At 44.3% G+C, this 7,455-nt stretch overlaps 1 non-coding gene across 1 annotated transcript; it reads right to left on the bottom strand.

Annotated features, from left to right (window-relative positions):
- Positions 1 to 4,386: 4,386 nt before the first annotated feature.
- On the bottom strand, positions 4,387 to 4,550 carry LOC142428472 (U1 spliceosomal RNA). Its single transcript, XR_012780368.1, has one exon. It is a non-coding gene; the product is annotated as a U1 spliceosomal RNA (small nuclear RNA).
- Between the last annotated feature and the right edge of the window lie 2,905 nt (positions 4,551 to 7,455).

The following is a 7,455-nucleotide window of genomic DNA, read 5'->3' as shown; positions in this document are numbered from 1 at the left end:
AGTGGGCGTGGGTTGAGGGGAGGAAGCATTTAGGAACTAGAGGAAAGTTGTATATTTCATCGTTGCTACATCACACCCTGACTGGTTCATCTCCTCCCCAAAACCCTTCTGTAAGGGAATGTCCAGTGGCCTACAAATGTGCTTTGGGTCTCCATTCCACACTCCCCTGCTCATTCACTATGGTGAGATATTTTTGTTCTGATGATACCTGATCCCTTGACACCTTGTGGTCTCACAGGCTGGTGTGCTTCCTTCATGTCGGCTTTGTTGCTTCTGAGCTAGGTGGCCTCTTGTTTACCTCCAAGCCTTTAAGACCCCAGATGCTATATCTTTTGATAGCCAGGCACCATCATCTTTCTTTACCACATTTGCTTATGCACCCATTTGTCTTCAGCAGCTATGTCAGGGAGGTGAGAATACAATATGATTTTTTTCCTTTGAAGCCTGATAACTGATGCCTTAAGCACCTCCTGATCACACAGGCTGGTGTGCTTCTACAATGTGCGCTTTATTGCTTCTGACCCAGAAGGTCGCTTGTTTACCTTCAAGTCCTTAAGACACCAGACACTATCTCTTTTGAAAGCTGGGCACCATCAGCTTTCTTCCCCATATTTAGTTGTTTATCCACTTTGTCTTCAGTGGTTGTGCCAGGAACGTGAGCATCATAGAATGCCAATTTAATAGAAGAAAGTATTCTTGCATTGAGGGTGTACTTGAGTGGAGGCCCAATGTCCTTCTGCTACCTTAATACTAAACCTATAAATATGGCACATAGATCTATTTCCCCATCCTCATGTATAAATATTTTCGCATATGTACATGCCTTTACCTAGACCTCTATAAATGCCCTCTGCCTCCCAGCACTTCCTCTGTTTCCTTTGACTTCCCTCCTGTCCCACTATCATGCTGTCCCACCCAGAATTTCAGCCATTCCTCTTAGTTACATTACCCTTGGTCCCAGCCTACCAGATCCCCTTCACCCTCCTCACCACTGATTTGGATAGCTTGTTGTTCTTTGTACCTGGGTTTATTAATACCACTACCTTCCCCCCCCCACCTCCCCTTCTCCCATGTCCCCTCGTAACTATCGGTCCCTTTGTTTTCTCCTGCAATTGTTCATCCAGCCTATCTTATTTAGACAGACCTGCTTAGATAGTAACTTTCACAAAAACAAGACAGAGCACAACCAAGCAACAGTATACAACAAAACAACAAACCAATGACAAAAACAAAATGCAAGAAAGAAAAGCTTGTAGTTAGTTCCAGGATTGTTTGTTAGCCTTTAGGAGTGTTTTACAGTCCAGTCTTTTGGGGCACCATGCCCTGGGCCCAAAGTCCACCTTCAGCATTCCCTGGGGACCTTGCTGCTCCATTCCCTTGCTGTTCTGTTACACCCCTTAATGTTTTTCCTCGGTGTGGCGGGATCCAATTGGTTGCAATTACTTCGCTGTATCTCTGGTGTGGTCACCTGTAGGGCTATGGGTCAGTGAGGGATGTCATGCCTCATAGTGGGGCTGGCCATGTGGTCCTCTCTGTCGACTGGCTGTTCTATTTGGGAACATCGACCTCCTGGCCTGGTGGGCCATGATGTACTCCACTCTCTCCTCTTCCCCCTCCATCTGCTCCCATGTGCTCCGATCAGATATGTCCCTCTTCCAGAACTGTAGATTCAGTGTCATCCTTTGATATAAATTCTTCTGAGGGGAGGGGCAAATGTCCCATTACTAGTTGGGGTTGGGGCCGGCCCCCCAGACCTCTTCACCGATTTCTCACTCCAGGCGGGCATGTTGGATTCACATCTTGCAGCATCGGGTTAAAATCTGGTCCCTCTTTTAATTTGTGACCCCAGGCACACAGGCAGGAATTCCCCAGGAAGAAGTTGAGCAGAAAAAAATAAGTTGAGCAGAGTATCCCCTTGTGGGGGTCAGCAGGCCTTTTCCGAGCCTCCCTAGCTACACAGGGTGGAGCTCACCTAGCTGGGTGTGGCACAGGTGTAAATGCCCTAGGCTAAGGGAAGTGGTCTGGAGGTTAGCAATAGCTTGTGAGTGACCAAGAAAGAGGCAAAGAGGAGGAAAAAAAGTTAACAAGCAAGCTCTGGATGCATGGGAGCAGGGGGAGGGGATATAGTGAAGAGATGGAAACAAAGCAACAATGTAGCTTGGTTAGAACCCTGCCAGTGTGGAGCTGCAGGGTTTAGTCCCTGCTCTGCGGCAGCATGCGGCAAGCTGTGGCTGTGTTGAGAAGAGGCCCCCTCCCTGTGCAGCCCTCCAAGATCTAGGGGGGGACAGAGAGGAGCCCCATGGGTTTAGTCCCTCCCCTGAGGCTGGTGGTGAAAAACTGTGGCTGTGTTGAGACCAAGCCTCCCTACAGGCTCCACATGGTCCCGGCTCCAGCAGAGACAGTGGCGGGACCAAGGTGAAGCCCCAGCGACCTCCACTGAGGTAAGCCAAAAGCCCCCAGCCCCTCAAAACCCCATCGGTCTGTGCCTACTTATCTTTATGATATTCCTCCTGCATTCCAACAGTGTTGAATTTCCCTGTGGAGTCCCTCTGGTATGTGTTACACCATCGCCATCTTGCTGGAAGTCTATTCCCTGCTTTTCTGGGTTGTAGTTCACCATGACTCTACCAATGTGAGTAGAAGTCTCTCTTTTCTGTATTAAAGGGGAACAAGCTCTTTTATGTGGAAATGCTAGACTTGAGACCATGAGTCACTCAAATGTAGGAGTCAGCAACCTAGATCCTTCGGGATTGACTGGACCTGTTCTTTGAGAAAATTCCACTAAAAATCAGTCACACAGGGGAAATTCTTAGTTATAATGAAAGTCAAGAGAGGTGAGGAATAGCTGGTCACCCGTCAAAGCCACACCTGTCAAAGAACAATACCAAAAGCATTAATTATTCTATGATTCTCTTAGATTTCATTCTTAAATATATTTAAAATGTAAGCTTTATTATAAAAAGTCAAGAAGCGGTTATTTAGCCTAATGGACTAGAATGAAATAATAGAGAGTGAGACTTGGAATCAGGCATTCATGCAGACATACACAAGTTAGGAAGTGTGAATTAACTGTATCCTAGTGTTCTTTGTGAAGTTGTTTTGGTTTTTTTAGTCATATTATTGTGGGCTCGTACAACTCTTATCCCAATCTATACATCATTGTGTGAAGCACATTTGTACATTTGTTGCCATCATCATTCTCAAAACATTTCTTTCTACTTGAGCCCTTGTTATCATCTCATTTTCCTCTCTTTCACTGTCCCTCCCTCACGAACCCTTGATAATTTATAGGTTATTCTTGTTTTGTCATATCTTAAACTGCCAGATGTCTCCCTTCACCCACTTTTCTGTTGTCCGACCCCCAGGGAGAGGATTATATGTAGATCATTGTGTTCGATTCCCCCTTTCTACTCCACCATCCCCTTCCCCTCCTGGTATGGCTACTCTCATTATTGGTCCTCAGGGATTTATAGATGAAGGCTTTTGATGTGCATTAATGTATTTTTAGTAGCTCCCAGTTCTTTATTTTGTCTTCTATAATGTGAATATTTTTATTATGGCCATAGTGTGTTTATATCTTGTATAACTGCCCTCAAATTTGTCCCTACATTTTTATTGTCTGGCTGTATGATCTAGGGTTTATATGTAGGTATTGGATTTATCATGCGTTCATTTTTGTATGTGGCATGAGGTATGGACTTTATTCCATTCTTTTGCAGGTGGAAATCCAATTTTTCCAACATCATTTGTTGAAAAGGATATCTCCTCTCCACTTAATGTGTTTTAGTCCTTTATCAAAGATTAGGTTGTCTATACGTACCTGGTTGTATATCTAGGTTATCAATTCTAATCCACTGCTATTCATATATACCATTGTACCAGGTTGCTTTAAGTGTCATGACTATATAACACGTTATTAAAGTTTTGTTTGACTTTTAAATAGTGTTTTATTTATCCTGTGTTTCTTTCCTTTCTATATTAACCTTACTGATTTCATAGGCTGATATTTATTCCCCAGGGATACAGTGGAAGAAAACCACATCAAACACCTTGAAAGAAGCCTGACGAGGATAGTTTGCTGAAAGTTCCACCAGCAATGCAAGTGGAGGGCACAATAGTTTTGGGGCTTATTGGTCAATCTAAAATCTAGTAAGAATCGTTTAAAGAGCTGTTTCCAATGACAATAGCAGTAGGACTCTGAGAATGAAGAACATTTTGTATCTTTGACCAATGTTACTTCGTAATTCAGGAATAAAACATATAACTTTAAAAATAAAGATACTAGATCTTTCTAATGATGTGTTTCTTCTAAACGCAGTCCATGCAGATAATGCTAATACAGAGATCATGTATCTGAACTTTTTTTTCTTTTCTTTTTTTTAATAACAGGGGAGAGCATGATCGCAGTCCCCCACTACCACAAATTATGCAGTCGAGTTTCCCACATTTGGGGAAATCGCAAGGGTCAGCACATCCGGAGTGTAATGGATAAGCCTCGCCCTGGGAAAACCACCTTCGTGCTCATGGTATCTCCCCTGCCAGGTAAGTATTCATGTATCTGAAAATTATCTAAACTCTTTGTCAAGATAGAATTTATTATTCTAATTTGCTGTTGTTGGTCTTAACCAAAAACCCACACAGCATGTCATTTTCAATACATCTGAATGTTTTTTCTATGTCCCATGTAACTTGGACTACGGTGAATTATAAATCCTTGTGCCTAAAGATGGTTTCTAGTTTGAAACAAACTAAATAATACATACCTAAAAACACCCATATGTGCTTAAGTTTTACTTTTTCTCCTTTTATAATCACTCAGTCATGTTTTGATTTTATGAATAAGAAATATGGGGATATTCAAAGGTGAATTTTCTGTTAACTCTTTTGATTAAGCAATCAGGGAGGGGGAGGTGGTAGGAGGCTGATACCTGTAGTTTTTTTTTAAGTACAACATAAGCCCGCTGAGGTAAGAATAAAAAAATTTTTTAAAAAGCAAAAGTGGCATAGGGGAAAAAGCTACTGTATACAAACATTTTTGAGGCAAAGACTGTGTAGTATGGTAGAGACCAGACCAAAACCAGGCATGCACATGGTAGACCATGGTGGAGGAGGGGGGGAAAGGAAAACAAAAGGATGAATATAAGGAAGAAAAAGGTAGTGGGGGCATGGGGCACTAATCCACCCAAGGGGAGGGTATTGTTTATATCTCCACAGGGAAAGTGGGACCAGACTTCAACCAAGTGCCGCAAGGTGTGAATGCAATATCCAGGCGTGGATTAGGAAACCAGTGGAGACATCTGGGAAGCTGGCCCCAGCACCATAAATGAAGTGGATTCCTGCCCTCCCCCGAAAAGAATTTGTTCCAAAGGACTACATTGACTCTGCAGCTCTGGGAGATGGACATATCTGATCAGAGCACATGGGAGCAGATGAAGGGGCAGGAGGAGAGAGTGGAACACAGCCTGGCCCACCAGGCCATGAGGAGGATGTTCCTGAGTAGAGCAGCCAGTCCACAGAGAGAACAACATGGCTGGCCCCACTATGAGAAATGATGCCACTCAGTGACTAAGGGCGATACAGGGGACAGCACCGGAGACACCGTGTGAGAATTACACCAGACCTGATCCCATCACACCGAGGCAAAGCACTGGGGGACTGCAGCGGAACAGCAAGGGAATGGAGTGGCAAGGTCCCCAGGGAATGCTGAAAGTGGACTTTGGGACCAGGGCGTGCTGCCCCAACAGACTGGACTGGAAAACGCTCCTAAGGGCCAGCAAATGATCTCTGAACTAACTACAAGCCTTTCTTTTGTGAAGTGTTTTGTTTTGTTCTTTGTCTGTGGTTTGTTTTTGTTGTTTTGTTGTCTGGTTGTATACTGTTGCTTTGTTTTCCTCTGTCTTCTTTTCATGCATGTTAGTGTCTCCACAGGTCTGTCTGAATAAGACAGGGTTGAAGAACTATCTGGAGGAAAAAAAACGGGACAGACAGTTCCGGGGGGACTTGGGGTGGCGGGGTAGGGGGGTAAGGAAGTGGGGTTAACAAACACAGGGACAAGGGAACAACATGGGACCCAAAATGGTAGAGAGGGGGGAATGGCAGGCATGGTGGGAAATGATCAAGGGTAAGGTTGCTTAGAGAAGAGGTATACTCTCGCCCAGGTGGCGACGAAGCATGGTAGTAGGGCAGGAGGCAAGTCAAGGGAGATGGAGGAAAGAGCTAGGAGTCAAAGGGCATTTATGGAGGTCTAGACAAAGACATGTACTTGCAAATATATACAGGAGGATGGGGAAATAGATCTATGGGTCTATATTTATAGGTTAAGTATTAAGGTGGCGGAAGGACCTTGAGCTTCTACTCAAACACTCCCTCAATGCATGAATACTTTCTTTTATTAAATTAGAACTCTATGATGCTCACTCTCCCGACACAATGGCTGGTGCCAAAGTGGGTGAACAAGTAAATGTGGTGAAGAAAGCTGATGGTGCCCGGCTATCAAAAGAGATAGTGACTGGGGTCTTAAAGGCTTGAAGATAAACAAGCGGCCATCTAGTTCAGAAGCAACAAAGTCCACATGGAAGAAGCACACTGGCCAGTGTGATCACGAGGTGCCAAAGGGACCAGGTATAAGGCATCATGCAAAAAATTAAAAAAATATATGTGTGTATATATATGTGTGTGTATGTATGTATATGTGTGTGTGTGTGTGTGTGTGCGTGTGTGTATACCATATTGACTGAAGGGGGAAGTGCAGAGTGGAGACCCAAGGCCCAAGTGTTGGCCAATGGAGATCCCCTCACAGAAGGGTTTAGGAGAGGAGATGGGTTAATTAGGGTGCGAGGTAGTACCGATGAAAAACACAGCTTTCCCCCAGATCCTGGATGCTTCCTCCCCCCAACTACCATGATCCGAATTCTACCTTGCAGGGCTGGATAGGGCAGACTTTGTACACTGGTACATATGAGGGCTGGAGGCACAGGGAATCCAGGGTGGATGATACCTTCAGGACCAAGGGTGTGAGGGGCGAAGCTGGGAGAGTGGAGGGTGAGTGGGTTGGAAAGGGGGAACTGATTACAAGGATCCACATGTGACCTCCTCCCTGGGAGAGGGACGGCAGAGAAGGGGGGGGAGGGAGATTCCGGATAGGGCAAGATATGACAAAATAACGATGTATGAATTACCAAGGGCACATGAGGGTGGAGGGAGCGGGGAGGGAGGGAAAAAAAGAGGACCTTATCCAAAAGGCTTAAGTGAAGAGCAAATGTTTTGAGAATGATTGGGGCAAAGAATGTACAGATGTGCTTTATACAATTGGTGTATGTATATGTATGGACTGTGATAAGAGTTGTATGAGCCCCTAATAAATTGTTTAAAAAAAAAGAAATGTCTGATGTGTTGTAAGATATTATTTCTGACTGAAAGCTTTACCATATTCATCGCATATATTAGGTTTTTTCC

Source organism: Tenrec ecaudatus, chromosome 15, assembly GCF_050624435.1.
Source record: "Tenrec ecaudatus isolate mTenEca1 chromosome 15, mTenEca1.hap1, whole genome shotgun sequence".
In the NCBI taxonomy this organism is placed as follows: Eukaryota; Metazoa; Chordata; class Mammalia; order Afrosoricida; family Tenrecidae; genus Tenrec; species Tenrec ecaudatus.
The sequence above is the reverse complement of the archived record's forward strand: the minus strand, read 5'-3'. Positions and strand labels throughout refer to the sequence as shown.